Source organism: Hypanus sabinus, chromosome 12 (assembly GCF_030144855.1).
Source record: "Hypanus sabinus isolate sHypSab1 chromosome 12, sHypSab1.hap1, whole genome shotgun sequence".
Taxonomy (NCBI): Eukaryota; Metazoa; Chordata; class Chondrichthyes; order Myliobatiformes; family Dasyatidae; genus Hypanus; species Hypanus sabinus.
The window spans coordinates 51,083,698-51,102,391 of record NC_082717.1 but is presented as its reverse complement, the minus strand read 5'-3'; the positions used below and the strand labels follow the sequence as shown (position 1 = coordinate 51,102,391).

Genomic DNA, 18,694 nt, shown 5'->3' with positions numbered 1-18,694 from the left:
GATAACTTTAGAAAAATATAAGTGTGGTCTGGAAAAGTTTTAAGGGGACTACCTGTAGGAAGATTATTATTCTCACTAATGATGTATCATTAAGGTATTTATTGGGCATTGGTGCAACCTTTCAATACTTAAACTTTGAGGAAGATTACAATAGGAAAAATTCTGCCTGCACCTGTAGACTGGAGGAAAAGAATTTAATGTCCTTTCTGTTGTTTCAGATGGAGGGAAATCAGCAAATATTTAATTAAAGTATATAATTTTTTTTGAAGTGCCAAGATAAAGTGGTTAACAAGAACTTATTTCTCATGATTGAGAAATTAATAATCTAGCTAAAGGGTGGAGAGTGGAGCTAAATTTAATTAATGGAAGTTGTGAAGATTTTATCTTAACCTGAGGGTGGTGCAATCTGGAACTCATAGAAGGAATGATAGATGCAGAAACTCACAAGGGAATATGCCTGGTTGAACAGTTACTGTGTTTGGAACCAATTAAACAACTGACTAAAGGTTGACAAGTGATGTAATGTTTCTGAGAGCACAGATATTGTGATAGATATTTACTATTTAGGGCCAAAAGGCCTTCTTTTTGCAAAGCTCAGCTTCCCAGCACAGCAGATGTGAGCTGCTAGAGATCAAAGATTTGTTTTTGAATAAGTTAAATTTCAAACCAATATTCTTTGTTCAGTTTCTTGTCATAAATGAGAGACACTCTTCATTAATGAAAATGGCAAGCAACAATCAGTCTGAAGTTAAAAGTAGTGCTTTCAAGCAACAACACTGTCTATAATAACAGACAACACTGGCTATTCAGCATAGCATTGTATCTGGGAAATCATGTCTCACAAATTTGATTGAGTTTTTTGAAAAGGTACCAAGTGGATTGATGAGAGCCAAGTTGTCATCATTGTTTTCATAAACCATGGCATAGCCTTTGCCAAGGTACCACATGATAGCTGATCTAGAAGGTTAGCCAATTGGATGTAGAATTGACATGATGGAGGCAGAAGTTTTTTTCAAATTGGAGGGGTGTGACCTTCAATCCCAGTATGCTGCAGGGATTGGTGCCATGTCCACCTGTTTTTGTCAAATATATTAATGATTTGGATGAGTCTTTAGCTGGCATTGCTGGTAAGTTTGTGGATTACTTCGAAACTAATGGGTAGTGAGGAAGGTCTTCTGGGATTGCAACATTGTATGGATCAACTAGAAAAATAGGCGAAGGAATAGCAGATGAAATTGAATTCAAACAAGTCTGATGTGCTGCATTTTGAGGTTAAACTAGGGCAGTAGTTACATTGGGCAGGGGTCTGTTGAGCACTGCAGAACAGAAAGACCTTGGGATTCAAATACAAAGTTTCCTGAAAATGGTGATACAGATAAGACAGTGTGATGAAGAAGAGTTTTGGCACACTTAATTGTTCAGGGCATTAAGTGCATGACTTGAGACATAGCGTTATTCAAGATGTTGGTGTGACCAGACTTAAGTATTACATCCACTATTGGTCACCTAACTATAGGAAGGATGTTATTACACTCGAAAGGGTGCAGAAAACATCAACAAGGATGTTACCAGGACTGAAGGGTTTAGTAATAAAGAGAGACTGGATAGGTAGAGGCTGTTTTCCCTGTAGTGAAGGTCACTGAGCAGTGACCTTGTAGGAGTATATAAAATCATTAGGCATTGATAAGATGAATGGCCACAGTCACTTTCCTGATGTTTAAAATGAGAGGCCATCCATTTAAAGAATTCACAGTCTTCTGAAGGACTTGGCAGACTTAACTCTCAAGCAAGCATGTACAGCACCTTTAAGTGGAAGAAGGTTCATTCCATGGCTGAGAGTGAGGCAGGAGTGGGGGACTCCAAGCCAGACTGAAACGCAGCGGAATGGTGTCCCCTCTACCCAGCATCCTGTTAGTAAATGTGCAGTCGCTAAAGAACAAGACTGAGGACTTAAGGGCAAGATTGCTGTATCAAAGGGAAATGAAATGTTGTGCTCTGTGTTTTATCAAGCTGTGGCTTACTCAGAATATGCCAGAAAAGGCAATCAGGTCCAAAAGCTTCTCGACACACAAGATGGACCAAACTGCTGATTTGGGGAGAAAACAGAACGTGGAGATGTGTGTTTCACAATAAATTCCCTGTTGTGCTCCATTGAGGTTTTGTCAAACTCATGTTCACCCAACCTTGAACACCAAACAATCAAATGTCAATCATTCTATTTACTAAGAAAGTTTTCCTCCATAATCCTGACTGCAGTTTACATACTACCAGTGGCTGACAATAATCAAGTGCTTGAGATACTGCTTGATGCTGTCACCAAACAAGAAACAGACACATTTCATGTCATAGTCAAGGATTTTGGTCAGGCTTTTTTTGAAGAAATCCCTGCCGAATTAACATCAGCACATAGTATGTCATACCAGAGAAACCAACACACTACATCACTACTGCTGTTCCATGCACAGACCATATGACAGGAAATTTCATCACTAGTTTGTTCCTCTTGCACCTGCATACAGGCAGAGGTTAAAGAGCAAGGCTCCAGAGATGAGGACAACAAAGATCTGGTCACAGGAGGCAGAGGTGCAGCAGATTGCTTTGAGTTGGTAGACTTGCCTGTGTTCAAAAACTCATCTATGGATTTGAATGAATACATCACTGTTGTCATGGATTTTATAAAAGCAATTGTAGACGAGTGTGTCCCCACAACGTTATTCAGTCTTCCCCAACTAGCAGCCCTTGATGAACCATAAGGTCCGCAGTCTGCTGAGGGCCAGATCAGACGTGTTCAAGATTGGAGACCAAGAAAACTAAAGGAGATGCAGGTACGATTTCTGGAAAGCAATCTTACGGGTGAAGTGGCAATTCCGGACTGAGCTAGAATCAATGAAGGATGACCAACAATTGTTGCAGGACTTGAATTTTATCACTTCTTACAAACTGAAAGCAAACAACATTTGCAACAGCAAGGCTTCATTTCCAAACGAACTCATTGCCTTCTATGCTCACCTTTACAACCAAAACATGGAGGAACTATCATAAACTCCCACAACATGCAATGATCCTGTGCTTTCAGTCTCTGAGATTGATATGAGAGCACACTTCAGGAGGGTGAACCCATGGAAAGCACCTGGCACAGACAGGGTACCTACCTGGCTGAGTACTTAAGGCCTGTACTGATCAACTGACTGGAATGTTCACTGATATCTTCAACCTCTCGCTTCAATATTTTTGGGTACTTTCCTGTTTGAAGCAGGCTTCAACTATACCAGTCCCTAAGAAGAACATGGTAACTTGCCTCAATGACTATTGTCCAGTAGTGATTATGTCCACAGTGAGGAAGTGTATTGAGAGATTGGTGATGAAACATATCAACTACTGCCCGAGAAGCGACTTGAATCTGCTCCAATTTGCCTACTGGCACGACAGGTCCACAGCAGATGCTATTTAATTGGCTTTTCACTCAACCGTGGAACAGCTAAACAGCAAAGATGCATATATCAGGATGTGCTTCATCCACTGCAGCTCGGCATTCAATACTACCATCCCCTCAGACTAATCAATAAGCTTCAAGATCTTGGCTTCTATACCTTGATGTGGAGCTTGATCCTCAATTACCATAATTGCAGACCTCCGTCGGTTTGGTTTGGCAACAACATCTCCATCAGCACAGGTGCATCACAAGGCTGTGTGCTTAGTACCCTGCTCTACTTACTAAACGCTTAGGACTTTGTGGCTAAGCACAGCTCTAGTGTCATACTTACACTTGATGACACCACTTTGCTGAATCAAAAGTGGTGACAAATCAGCATATAGCAGGGACTTTGAAAATTTGGCTGACTGGTGCCACAACACCAGTCTTTTACCTCATGTCAGCAAGACCAAGGAGCTGATCATTGACATCAGGAGAAGGAAACCAAAGGTTATATGTCAGAGGTGCAGAAGGTCAGTAACTTTATATCCTTTGGTGTTATCACTTTCAGTGGACCTGTCCTGGGCCCAGCACCTAACTGCCATTATGATGAAAATATGACAGCACTACTTCCTTGGAAGTTTTTGAATATTTGGCATGATGTTTAAATCTTTGACAAACCTTTATAGATATGTGGTGGAGAATACATTGACTAGCTAGAGCACAGTCTGGAAATTCCATGCTCTTGAATGGAAAATCTTACATAATGTAGTGAATACAGCCCTCCCCACCACTGAGCACATCTACACAGAGCATCATTGCAGGAAAGTAGCATCCATCATCAGGGACGTCCACCACTGATGTCATGCATTTTTCTCACTGCTGCAATCAGGAAGATGGTACAGGAAACTCGAGACTCATGCCAACAGGTTCAGTAATAGTTATTGACCCTCAACCATCAGGCTCTTCAACCAGAGGGGATATCTTCACTTGACTTCACTTGCCCCATCACTGAACTGTTTCCTAAACCTGTGGACTCACTTTCAACGATTCTTCATCTCATATTGTTGATATTTATTGCTTATTAATTAATTTACTATTGCTATTATTATTTTCACAGCCCAAAAGCTGGTAAAACCTGAGGTATGGACATAGCCAAGCATGGTCATTTGTTAATTACAAGGAACATTTGGATTATTCTAGTGGTGTTTATTATTGTGGCTTTCTGAAGATTTACATAGATATTGTTGTGTAGCCCTTATTGTTTAATGCCATTGTGTAGAGTTTTTGGGATGACACCAGTTGTAGATGGATACTATTGGGACAATGTATACACTGTTCAAGTTCCAGAGTCTATAAATTTCCACTTTTAATTCAGCATATTTCTGGTGTTTTTCACCTACAGATTTCTGTAAGTTATGTGTGTCTGGAATGGCTAGATCTATTAAATAACTTGCTCTTGCTTTTTTATCCTGTATTATTATATCTGGTAAGGTGTGATTTATTTTATGAGTTTCAATTTTAAAGCAAGATTTTGGTGAATGATGCTTGCCACTTGATTGTGCCTGTGCAAGTTATCAGATTGATTTAAAGTTCTACAAGATCCTGTAATGTTTTGGATTGTTTCTGGTTTCTCTTGGCATTTTCAACATTTATCCTCTTGGATTTGTTGATCTTTTATTGTGTATTTTTGTGTTAATCACCTGGTCTTTTATTGCCACAAGGAAACCTTCTGCCTCTGGGAAGAGGTCTCCAACTCTGAGCCAGGCATTCAACACTTCCTTGTTGACACCTAGTCTGCTCAGATCATGGGGATGTCTTCCATTGAGCAAAGGTATTATTATTACTATTATTTTATTTCTCTTTGCTCGCTTCCTTTTGCATACTGGTTGGCTGCACTGTATTTGCTCTCATTCATTGATTCTTTTATGGTTGTTGGATTTATTGAGCATACCTGCATAACATGAGTCTCAAGGTTGTTTATGGTGACATATATGTACTAGGATAATAAATTTGCTTTGAACTTTGAAGTGAAAGGGGAAGCATTTAAAGAGAATCTGAAAAGCAACTTTAACATGCAGAGGGTGGTTCATGCATGGAATGAGTTACCATGGAATGCGGTAGTGGGAGGTGCAATTACAACATTTATAATGCATTTAGACAGCTATGTGGCTAGGAAAGGGTTTGAGGAATATTAGCCAAATGAAGGGAAACTAAGACAAGCTCAGGGAGACAATTTGGTCCGTTTGGACAACTAGACTTGTTTCCAGGCTGCATAACTCTGAATAAAGTATGATTAGATGACCACTTGGGTTTTTACTGAAAGAATGAACAAAGTTGATGGGAGTGTTCTCTGCCTCCCAGATCTTTCTCCTACCTGACTGGGATTCACCTGTTGCATGCCAGTTGCACAAACTGGATCTTAGTAATTATCCGTTTCTGGTTGCCATTTTATAATAATCAGAAATATATTTTGTTGTTATTTTATTTTCATTAAGTCTAAAATACTTTAAGCTTGTATGACACTTCTTCTCTTTAAATTAATTTTGTTCCAAATATATGCCGGTGAGGTATTTAATTAGTTATAAAGAATATCTAAAGAACATAGTTAAAAATGATGCTGGGGCCTTAAAGTTAATGGAGCCGTTTATAAATTTCTTTTGCAGAATGTCATTAACCTAGCATAGTTTATTTTTATTGCCTCATAACAAAATTCATTGCTGAAGTGATTTAATGGAGTGATATAATTAGTATTACAAATGGGAAGGTATGAATCTAGCTCGGTTATTTATGCAAAGACCTTGGCACAGCTTGATGGTAGGTAATGCAATATTTTATAGAATCCCAAATGAAAAATACAGATTTTCTTTTCCCCCTGATCAATAAATTTCACAGTTGGGAAAAATCTTTTCTGGCACTCTGATAGGAATAAAGTTGCCTTTCCACAAAGTGAGCTGCTGCTATTTTCAGGACGAAAAGAGGATCAAAGAAGTGCCTTCATAAAGATCTGTGATCAGCTGGCATCAGAGTGCAATTGGCATGGAGCAGAGGAGAAAAATAGTGCCCATCTTGCATTATCGTCAAGCTGATCACTGAAAATAATATCAGAAATGAACTCGCCATATGTCAATTGCAAAACATCATCATACTAGCTTACAATGGAGGTGGAAGAAAGTGCTGATCTTCTGTCTGACTGGGATGTGAGATCCACACTTTAAGTGAACCCATGCTGTTACAAGGTGACAGATGATCCTTGCCTAATCTCAGAATACGTCCCATTTTACTGAGGAATGGTCACTAGCATCCTTTGTTTATGTTGAATTTGTCCTTGAAAAGCAGCTTTTTATAGATTCATTTTATTTGCATCTACTGATGACAGTTTGTTTCCATAATTCACCTAAAATTTTTGTAGAGATTCATTGAGCTTGAAAAGAATTGTATGTTATTAAGGGAGAAAAATTTAGCACTTTTTATGAATTATGAAGTTACAACTTAAGAACAGAAAAGAATGTAAAACCAGAAGTTTGCACCATAAGTGATTTATTGGCAAATCTTAATGGATGATAGGTAACATATTATTAAAAGTTTTTTTCCCTTTCATCGTAATGCCAACAAATATGTCTTAGACTTTAGCATTTTGTTAGCCCTCTGGCATAATATATATGGTTTGTTTGAAATATCTGTGTAATAGCTAAGGTGTTGATTAATGATAAATCTATAATAATCAGCAGTTGGGTTAGCATTAGTATCAAATGAAAAACAAACTGATTTGTAATTTCTGCCAGGTTTAATACAACAGGAATAGACATCTCTAATATTGGTCACATATAATTGGATAAATATTAATATAACATTTCAACATCAGCTGAGATTCTGTTGAAGTATTACATAGATAGTTTTATTGAATGAACTTGCTATTAGGAATGGATAGGACAAAGGAACTTGCACAGCACAAACAGGACAAAGGAAGCTCATGTTTCAAGTTAAAGCTCAGTTTAGTTGCCCTGCTGTACTATTAAATAGTCAGAATTCAAATTTGTAGAGTTACACTGTTATTTATTGAAACAGCTTGCAAACCCAATACAAGAAACAAACTCAGGATGAAGCCAATCTGAATTGATCTGAACTTCAATGATAGATTCTGATGTTATTTGTGCTTGATCATAATCATCACATTAAATCCTACATACATGACTCATTGGTCAAAAAGCAGACATTTCTTCTTGTGTATCAGAAGAACTGTTTATGTTAGAGTTACTTTTGTCAGTTTGAGGATTGGCTAATATTTGTTAATACTAGAAGCAGTATAAAGCAAGATTCCTTACGTGTCTTTTTATCGATGTATTCCATCATGTTATTGATGGTTAACTCTTTTCATTCACATTAAAACACTACCTGATCCCTATGGATGGATTTCCTTCATCATTACTTATATACTTATATCAATGTACCAAGGCCACTGATGATTAGCCTTTGTTATTATGAAAACAAAAATAGAAAAATATAATATTTTGGCTGAATAATAGCAATTTATTTCTGTGATTTCAAGTTAAAGGATGTACTCACTCTTTTAATGCCTGATTTTCCCGCATTTTCTTTATATGATTCACCAGGTCAAGTACTGCTTTATGTTGTAACAACAATTCATGAAAATTTCATAGATAATTTAATTGGATCTCAAATAATAATGTTCAGCAATGAAATGAATTTGATATATGTGTAGATTAAATTTTGAAATTAACTTTGAACTGCCTTAAAAACAGAATTTATCATTTTAAAGATGCAAGGTGTAATTAAAACAAACTTAGGGAGTGCACAGAGCTTAATTACATGGAATTCATTTCAAACTCCTCCTTTGAAATCTCTTCCTAATGATTGTCATTAGTTCCACTGTATTTTTAGCTATGCACTTGGTATTTCAATTATAAAAGACATAGGTTAAGATCTACTCTTCTCCAAGGAAAATTTGTCCCAGATCTTGCACCAAATTGAGATGCTTTGAAAAATATGTACTCTCCTTGTAATTGGTCTTCATAAAAGTTCTCCCTTATTGTCTTATTTGTTGGGTTTCTTTACTCCCAGAAGCTAACAATTAGGATGTAAACATGAATTATCTCTGGACTTCATAACTGGCAAGATGTTTCCATGAAAAGCTGGTGAAAATGTTTAAGGTTCAAGTAAATCTGAAGCAGATATAACCTATCTACTCTCACTTTCATGCTAATAAGTTTTGTAACACTTACAAGAGATAGGATTCCTTCTTAGTAGAATTAAAGTTAGATGCCACTGGGGAAATGAAAGCCTGATTTACATTTATCATGTGCAGTGCCTATCTTTCAGGTTTGAGATTTTTTGACTCAAAGAAGAAAAAAAGTTGTCATGTTCTTGGTTTTCTCTCACAACATAAAAACCTGCCACTGCATCCTGCAGATCCGTCCCTGTTGAAGATGTGCTGGAGGAGGATTGGGAGAGTTGGTAGGTTTTTGAGAGAGAATGAATTACAGGGAGATTAGTGGAGGAGTGAGATTGCTAGGAATGCTCTGAGCTGGGATGGGTTGCAAGGGAAATATGAAATGTGCAATTCATATTAAAACAAATTATTGGCGTGATGAGTTCAAAGGGTACTTAACATTTTATTATGTTTGAGGATAGTTGAGGGTGGGGTAGAGAATGCAGAAGCAGGGATCAGATTTGGCAGTAATAAAATGGCAAATATTCTATGAATCTGAGAAGTATCATTCAGCAGGTTATAAGGTTGTTGTATGAAACTGGAAGTGTACACCTTGTTAGTTTGGTTCATAATGACCATGTCAATGTTTAAGATGGTGATCCACTATGCCAGAATAAATATGCCCTTGGAAGCTTAGGTGACGTTCAGTAACCAAAAATCTGGTATGGTGAGGACTTCATTTCCAGTCTGGTTTCTTTGCAGTCATTTCCTAGATCACCGAACTTCTAAAATTATATTTTCAATGGCACACTAAGTTTTTCATTAGTTTATAAATTCAGTTTTTCTTCAGCATTGTTTCAAATTCTAGAATAGTATTATACTGGAATTATAGCGTTGTTTCAAATTCCAGCATGATTATAGTGTTTGTATTCAAATCAGTTAATGAGTACTTATTGTCAAGTAACCATCTTGAACACCAGCCACCATCACAACCCACTGTATTTACTCTCCTAGCAACACACACAAAATGCTGGTGGAACGCAGCAGGCCAGGCAGCACCTATAGGAAGAAGCACTGTCAATGTTTCAGGCTGTGACCCTTTGACAGGACTAACTGAAAAGAAAGATAGTAAGAGGGGGAGGGGGAAATGCAAAATGATAGGAGAAGACCGGAGGGGGTGGTACCCGGATCAGAAATGGGGCAAAAATTGCTAGTGCATCCAAGAAGGCTCTGTGAAACAATATGTATATTACCTAACTATGAATGGAGCCAAACTAGACATTGCATTTCGGAATGAGCTTGACCAGGTTACAAGTCTCGATGGGAGGACACTCTGGGAGCAGTGAACATAATTCTTAAAAATTAAAGAAGATTGTGAATAAGGATAATATGGTTCATCTGGGAATGTGCTAAGTTATACTAAAATTCATTATAACAGCATAAAGCATGAACTGAAGAAAGTAATTTGATGCAGCTGTGTGAAGGCAAATCCACTTCTGACAGGAGAAAGCCCTTTGTGTCAGATATCAATTCTGAATTCAATCCAGCATATTCACATGAAATTAACCATGAGGATGGCAAAATTTTTGGTATCTGTGATATTGTAAGTTTAGTTTAAGAAGTTTAAAAGATGTGTAAATTTAAAATGTGTAAAGCAAAAATTAGTCAAGTCTGTTGAGGAATACAAAGGAAATAGGGAAGAACTTAAACAAGTATCCTTGGTGCATTGGATTAAGGAGGATCCAAACGCAGTTTGTCATTTCTATATATAGTATACCCATGAGTAACAGTGAAAACTGCACTGAATTTGAAGTGAAAATATTGTGGCGATGGCTTCAGTCAGGAAAGTTGACAAATTTGATGGTGCTAATGAAGGCTGGAACTCCTATTGAGAGGGTTGTACTGTCTTGTAACGTAAATAATGAGGGGGGCAAAAGAAAGCACATGCATTTTACTTAATAGGCGCAAAGGCACAGAGTACCTTGTGCAACCTAGTAACCTGTGAAAAGCCAGCAAAGAAGATGTTTGATGAAATTGTTACAATTTTCCAAAATCACTTGAGCCCTAAGCTGCTGGTAATAGCTAGGAAATTTAGATTTTACAAAAGGAACTAGTCAAAAGATGAAAGCATTGCAGAATACATTGCAGAACTGTGCAAGCTTTCCCAGTATGTGACATCAGAGATGGATTTTCTGACAGATTGAGGGTCAGGCTTGTATGTAGCATGTATAGTCAAAGCAGTCAAAAGAGGTTGCTGTTCAAAAGACAGCTAATCCACTGCAATATTGTTAATGACTGCAGCAAAGAATGCAGCAGAACTACAGAAAAAGAATTTAGAGTGTGAAATGCACAAAATGCCCCTGAATGGCGCAAAGAGCCAAAGATGTTATAGATGGGGCAAATCCTTCCATGTTGGTTCAAAGAAAAGTCTGCAGGAAGTGCCACAGACAAAGTCACACAGAGAGAGTGTGCAAGGCAGACAAAAAGCACAACCGAATGAGGAGTTTCAAACACAAAACGAAGCAAATGCGTAAAACTACCAAACGTAAAACAGGATCAGACAACACAGGGTCTGACAAAGGTGAACTGCCATGCCAAGAATTGCATCATATAATTGAAACAGAACACAATACAGGGGTGATTGATAAGTTTGTGGCCTAAGGTAGGAGGAGTCAATTTTTAAAAACCTAGCACATTTATTTTTCAACATCATCCCCTCCTACATGTACACATTTAGTCCAGTGGTCATGGAGCATACGGATCCCTTCTTTGTAGAAGTAGTCCACAGCTGGGGTGATTGATGTTCGTGGTCTAAGGTAGAAGGAGATGAGTTATACAGCTCCTGTTATACGCACGTGCTGTTCAACTGTTTGAGTGAAAATGCAGTAAATTTCAAGTTAATAACTCATCTCCTTCTACCTTAGGCCACAAACTTATCAATCACCCCATGCTGTGGACCACTTCTGGAGGTCCAAGACACTGACTTCTACAAAGAAGGGATCCGTATGCTCCACAACCACTGGACTAAGTGTGTAAATGTAGGAAAAATAAGTGTGCTAGATTTTCTAAAATAGATTCCTTCTACCTTAGGCCATGAACCTATCAATCACCCCTCGTAGGGGTGTCTGGTGTAAAGCTGAAAATGGAGCTGGATACCGCATCAGCTTTGTCCATAATTCCAGAGGCTGCTGACAACCAATTTTTTTCTAAGGTACCATTAGAGAGGACTTCAGTAATGCTGAAAGATCATACAAGTGAAAAGGGTCTCCCAATGGCAAACTGAAAGCAGATGAGATGCATGGAGGCCAGATGCAACAGTTAGAGCTTTCTGTATTGAAAAGTAGAGGGCCAACACTTTTTGGATATGAATGGTTGAGAAAAATTCAACTAGACTGGCACTTAGTCAAAGCTCTGAGAGTGACATCAACAGGCAGTGGCAGCACAAATGGTAACACTAGCCTGAGACTGTTTATGGCTTTGGAGCCATTTTGTTACACATTATGAAAGATGGATCTGAACACCCAATTGTGTTTGTTTCAAGATCACTGATGAGTGCGAACTGCAACTACACACAGATCGATCAAGAGACCCTTAATCTAGTATGGGAAATAAATAAATTCCACCATTACCTCTATGGACAAAAGTTTACACAAGTGACAGATCACCAGCCCCTGGTGTCCACTTTCAATCCCAGGATGGGAATTCCAGTGATGACTGCTACCCGGTTTCAATGTTGGCACTATTCCTAGGAGTTCAATCTTATGACATAGAGTTCGAGGGCACCAAACAACACAGCAACACTGATGGCTTGTCACTTCTTTCACTGTTGGCAACTGAAGAAGAAAAGTCTTCATACTGTGACTCAGCAGAAATGTTCCAGACTGCATTGGTGGACCAGTTGCCGGTAACAAATGCCGAAATACAAAGGGAAACAAGGAATGACCCGACATTGACAAAAGTCTGTGAAATCACCATTCAAGGATGGCCTGCTCATGGTAACACTCTGTTTCTGGAATTCCCAGCAAGATGAGACCAGCTGTCAGTATGTCAAAGAATACTGATGTGTGGATCTTGTGTTGTGGTTCCCGCTAAACTGTGAACCAGAGAGTTATAAAGTTTGCATGAAGGACACCTGGGTACAGTCAAGATGAAGCGTCTTTTCTGGAACTCTGTGTGCTAGCTGGGAATAGATAAACAGATTGAGAACTTGGACAAATGCGGTTCAAGATGTCAAAAACTTCAAAATGAACCCCTGCAGGTATGGGAGGGTCCTTAGCACCATGGCAAAGAGTACATATTGACTTTGCTGGGCCACTCAAAATCTCCATGTTTTTGATTGCTGTGGATGCTCATTCGAAGTGGCTGGAGGTTATACCAATGAAGTCAACCACCTCAGCAAAGTCTGTCTCCTCCCTGAGGACTATCTTTGCCAGAAACAGCTTACATGAACAAATTGTGAATGACAACAGACCACAATACATGTCAGAGGAATTCCGACTGATCAGGAAGAAAATTGGCATCAGACATTTTAAGTCAGCTCCTCACCATCCAGCAACAAATGGGTCAGCTGAAAGGATTATCCAGACCTTCAACGTGTCCACTAAAATGATGGACAAGGAGGACATTTCTCTACAGCAAAAGGTGGACAACTTCTTTCTTGTGTATCAGAACTTTGTTTATGTGATGGCAAATCAAACACCTGCAATACTGAGATCTTGCATAGACCACCTGAGAACAGACCTCCAGTGGGAAGTACAGCCAGCTGACATGTGAAGACGCAAGGAGCTTCATGATTGAACAGGAAGTCCTAGTGCATGATTACCAAAAAGACAAGAGGACACCCAATAGGATAACTACAAGAACTGGACCACAGTTGTACACATAATATATTGGAGATCAGACATGGAGACGCCATGTCGACCAGATACTAGATGCTCAACTGAATAGACCTCTGCCGATTGCATCCAACAAGACGGCCACGTTATATTCACCGGACCTGCCCCTTAGTGAAGATCACGTCACTGACAGCAATGTGTCACCAGAAACTGAGAATGTTGTGGGACAGCCTGGTTCACATTTTTACTGCTATGCTGTATGTATTTCATTTTAGCAATTCTGTTAACCCTCTCCCTCTCCCCCTCTCTGTCTCTCCCTGTCTCCCTCTCTCCCTCTCTCATGTGAATACAAGCCATCTCCTGCATGAGTGCTTTTATTTAGTCATTATGTATTTGTGAACAGACACAACAGTGTGGGAACTCTGCCCGCTCAAAACAAAAGGTCTACTACATGCTGAATGACAGCTAAGTTAGAATATATTGCCTTACGCAATCAAATGACAACAAATTGTACATCCTTGCTGAAGTGGCATCAATAAACATCAGAGAAATGTGACTGGTTAAGTATAATGGCAAATAGAGGATGTCAGAAACATCTACGTAGTTATATTGTTCCATAGAAATGGCTAATATCTGGAATCTGTTTCCTTGGGAGAACTTTAGTAATCAGCACCACCACAGCAACCAACCAAAAGAAGTTGTGGCAGGTGTGTCTTGGAGATGTTTAAGTTGGAGGGGTCAGCATAATTATTGATATGACTTTGCAGTTTCATTCATGGGCAGAGGAGAAATGGTCTAATGGAAATCCCTTGACCACTTTACTACCCAAGAGTCAAGATGATGAAATGGGATCACTTGGGAGATCTACAGGTGTATTTGAAAGCAAGAACAAGCATCAAATTTTGATCAGCTCATGGCTCAAGGAGAGCCATTATGATGCATAATTTCACCAAAGCCAACTTGAGAGCTTACCAGTATGCATGTCATTGAGAAATGTCCATTAATCTGACGGATAACTACAAGTGTTTAACTGTGGATCCTACCATCATCATAGAAATGTCCAGTACTTATTCATGCACATTTAAGTGTTAAGTGGTTTAGGCACTATGATGCTAGATGTGTGAATTAATGAGAATGAAGCAAGGCGTATTAATGCATTCTCAATTTACACTTCCAACAGATTTAATGGAGGAGCAAATATCTCCTCTTAATTATTACAAAAGTGAACTGAGAAATAAACAAATGACTTTTGATGGAGTCTGAGTTCAATATAAAGACAATACAGAAAAAAGAGGGACTGAGAGGGAAGGAAATAAAGGAAAATACTACAAAGTAACTTTTCATAAAAGTTCAACAATTCACACTGCAAGGTTTACATATTATTTTTCACCTTATGAGGTACATAGAAAGGTTGATCAGCAATACTTGACAATCACCATGTCAAAAGTGCATTCTTAGTTACAGACAACTTTCTGCACCAAGTTAACAATTAATAATTACATAGTGCAGCTTTATGCAGCTCAGAGAAATTAAACTAATGGCAGTGAAGCACAAGTTGTCCTGCAATTTAAGGCTAATTTCAGTCAGTAATTAATTGGCTTTCTGTACTAATCATTTCTGCAATAGGTAATAAGAGCAATAGTGCAAGTGTAATTAAGAAGGTGCAGAGATGGTCAAAAGGCTTTATATCTACGTACAAAGTGTTGTCTAATAATGTACTTCCCAATCCCCTGCTCACCTTCAAGCAGGTGACAGTGCTTCTAAATATCATCAAATAGAAAACATATGACGACTAGATGTAGTGTGCTTTGAATATAAAAATCATGTAAAACACTCTTTCCTGCCTTCATATTGATACTCAGACTAGCTCACACTCAATAGAATGAACCGATTCTGCATTTATGAATTCACTCAGGAAACCACTGTGCTAACATTTATAATCAACTCAAATTTATCAGAATCAGGTTTATTGTCACATATCATGAACTTGTTGTTTTGTGGCAGCTGTACAGCGCAGGTAGAACAAATTCTAAAAGTTACATTAAGTGAAAAAGAGGGATTGTGAGATAGTGTTCATGAACTAATCAGATATCTGATGTCAGAGGGGAAGAAGCTGTTAGTAAAATATTGAGTGTGCGTATTTAGGTTCCAGTATCTCCTGCCTGATCTAATAATGAGAAGAGGGCAGATCTCTGATAGTGAGGTTCCTTAATAATGGATGCTGTTTCTTGAGGAAACTCCTTTTGAAAATGTCCCCGATAATGGGAAGGCTTGTATTTCATGATGAATTTGTCTGAGCTTACAATCCTCTGCAGCCTCTGATAATGCTGTGCATTGGTGCCTTCATACCAGGTGGCGATGTAACCAGACAGAATGCTCTTCACAGTGCATCTGTAGATACTTGCTAGCATCTTTGTTGACCTACCAGTTCTCCTCAAGATCATAATGAAGTATAGCCATAGTGTGCCTTAGTGATTATTGCATCAATATGGTGAGCCTAGGATAGGTCCTCTGATATGATGAACCAACTTAAGTTAATAGTAGCTGAGATGTGGGGTTGAGATTAGAAAGGGAGTTGGAAAAGGCATGCAATAAGTGTAAAGTCACAATTGCATTGGGTGACTTCAAAATGAAAGGAGATTGGGAAAATCAGGTTGGTGTCGGATCGCAAGAGAGGGAATTTGTTGAATGCCTACAAGATGACCTTTTAGAGCTGCTTGTGCTTGAACCTACTTGGCGAAAGGCTGTCTTAGATTGAGTGTTGTGTAATAACCCAGGTCTTATTAGGGAATTTAACATAAAGGAGCAGTTAGGAGGCAGTAATTTTTAACATGATTGAATTCCTACTGAAATTTGAGAGGCAGAAGTCTAAGTCATATGTATCAGCATCACAATGGAATAAGGTGAACTACAGAGGCATGAGAGAGGAGCTTGTGCAGGTGGATTGGAGGAGGATACTGGCAGGAATGAAGGGAGAGCAGAGATGGCTGAAGTTTCTGGAAAAGGTTCACAAAGCGCAAGATAGATATGTCCTGCAGAAGAAGTTCTCAAATGGCAGGTGTTGACAACTGTGGCTATCAAGGGAAATTAAGGACTGCACAAAAGCCAAGCAAAAGCATATAAGGTAGCAAACGTGAGTGGGAAGTTAGATGATTGGGAAGCTTTTAAAATCCAACAAAAGGTAACTTAAAAAAAAACTATAAGAAAGGAAAGTTGCAATATGAGGGCAAACTAGCCAATATAAAGCAGGATACTAAAACAATTTTGAGCTATTTAAAAGAATAAAAGGGAGGTGAGAGTCGATATTAGTCCACTGGAAAATAATGCTGGTGAGGTAATAATGGGGAACAAAGAAATGCAGATGAACTTGATGGGTAATTTTCATCTATCATCACTCTGGAGGACACTAACAATGTGCCAGAGTTCTGTGAGTATCAAGGAGCAGGACTGAGTGTGATTGCTATTACTAAGGAAAAAGTCCTAGGAAACTCAAAGGTCTTAAGGTGGATAATTCACCTGGACCAGATGGACTACATCCCAGAGTCCTGAGACAGAATGAAGAGATAATGGATGCATTGGTAATGATCTTTCAAGAATCACTTGATTCTGCCATGGTCCCGGAGGACTGGAAGATTGCAAATGTTATTGCACTTTTTAAGAAGGCAGGAAGGCAAAAGAGTCAGCCTGACCTCAGTGGTTGGGAAAATGTTGGAGTGTATTTTTAAGAATGAGGTTTCGGTGTACTTTGATACCAATGATAAAATAAGTCAAAGTCAGCATGGTTACTGTGAAGGGAGATCTTGCCTGACAAATCTGTTAGAGTTCTTTGAAGAAGTGACAAACAGGATGGTCAAAGAAGGGGCAGTGAATGTCACTTACTTAGATTTTCAGAAGGCAATTGATAAGGTGCTACACATGAAGCTGCTTAACAAGATAAAATCATATGCCCTTACATGAAAGATACTGGCATGGATAGCAGAATGGCTGACAGGCAGGAGGCAGCAAGTGGAAATGAAGGGGGGCTTTTCCGGTTGGCTGCCAGTTGTTTTCCTCAGGGTCAGTATTGGGATCTCTGTTTTTCACATAGTTCGTCTGTGATTTGTATAATTAAATTGATGGCTTTGTAGTAAAGTGTGCAGATGATGTGAAGGTAGGTGGGGAGGGGGGTTGCATAGGTAGTGTTGAGGAATCAATGCAATTGCAGCAGGACTAAGACAAATTGGAAGAATGGGCAAATGGAATACACTGTTGGGAAATGTATGATAATGTACTTTGGTAAAAGGAACAATAGTCTATTATCTAAATGGAGAGAGGGTCCAAACTTCAGAAATGCAGAGGGACTTGGGAGACTTTGTGCAAGACTCAGAGAAGGTTAATTTACAGTCTGAGTCTGTGGTAAAGAAGGCAAATGCAATGTTGGCATTTATTTCAAGGGGAATAGAATATAAAAGCAAGGGGATAATGTTCAGGCTTTGTAAGACACTGGTCAGGCTGCATTTGGAGTACTGTCAACAGTTTTGGGTCCCATATCAGAGAAAGGATGTTTTGTCATTGGAGAGAGTCCAGAGGAGGTTCATAAAGATGATTCCAGGAATGAATGGGGTGATCATATGAGGAGCACTTGTTTGGGCCTGTATTCACTGGAATTTAGAAAAACGCTGGGATGGGGTGGTGGATCTCATGGAAACCTACCAAATACTGAAAGGACTAGATAGGGTGGATGTTTCCTATGGTGGGGGTATCCAGAACTTGAAGGCACAGCCGCAAAATGTGGGGCAACCATTTAGACCGCAGGTAAGGAGGATTTTTTTAGCCAGAGAGTGGTGAATCTGTAGAACGCTCTGCACAGATTTTGGTGGAGGTCAAGTCCGTGGGTATAGTTAAGGCAGAAGTTGATAGTTTCCAGATTGGTCAGGGCTTAAAAAGAATATGGCGAATAGGCAGGTGTATGGATTTGAGAGGGATTTAGATTAGCCATGATCGAATGGCAGAGCCAAATTGATGGGCTGAATGGGCTGCTTCTGCTCTTATGTCTTATGGTCTTGATGGAAAACTCAGCTGTGTTCCAATATCAAATTAAAGAGTAGATGCAAGAGCCCTTAGAAATTAAGTGGTATTTCTGAATATTCATATGAAGAAGAGGTGTCAGATATTGCTCCCATAAAGCTGATGTGTAGAATCTGCTGATCTGAATGTAACTAACATAGTGAATGACTTGGGTTGCCTTTTGGGATGGTAGCGAGTGAGAGTTCTGATTATGAAAGGGCAATACAAACA

The 18,694-nt window shown here is 39.0% G+C and overlaps 1 protein-coding gene across 12 annotated transcripts in view; it reads left to right on the top strand.

Moving 5' to 3' along the window:
- nrxn1a (neurexin 1a) overlaps positions 1 to 18,694 on the top strand; it is a 1,527,797-nt gene that overhangs the window by 498,777 nt on the left and 1,010,326 nt on the right. The window lies entirely within an intron of this gene.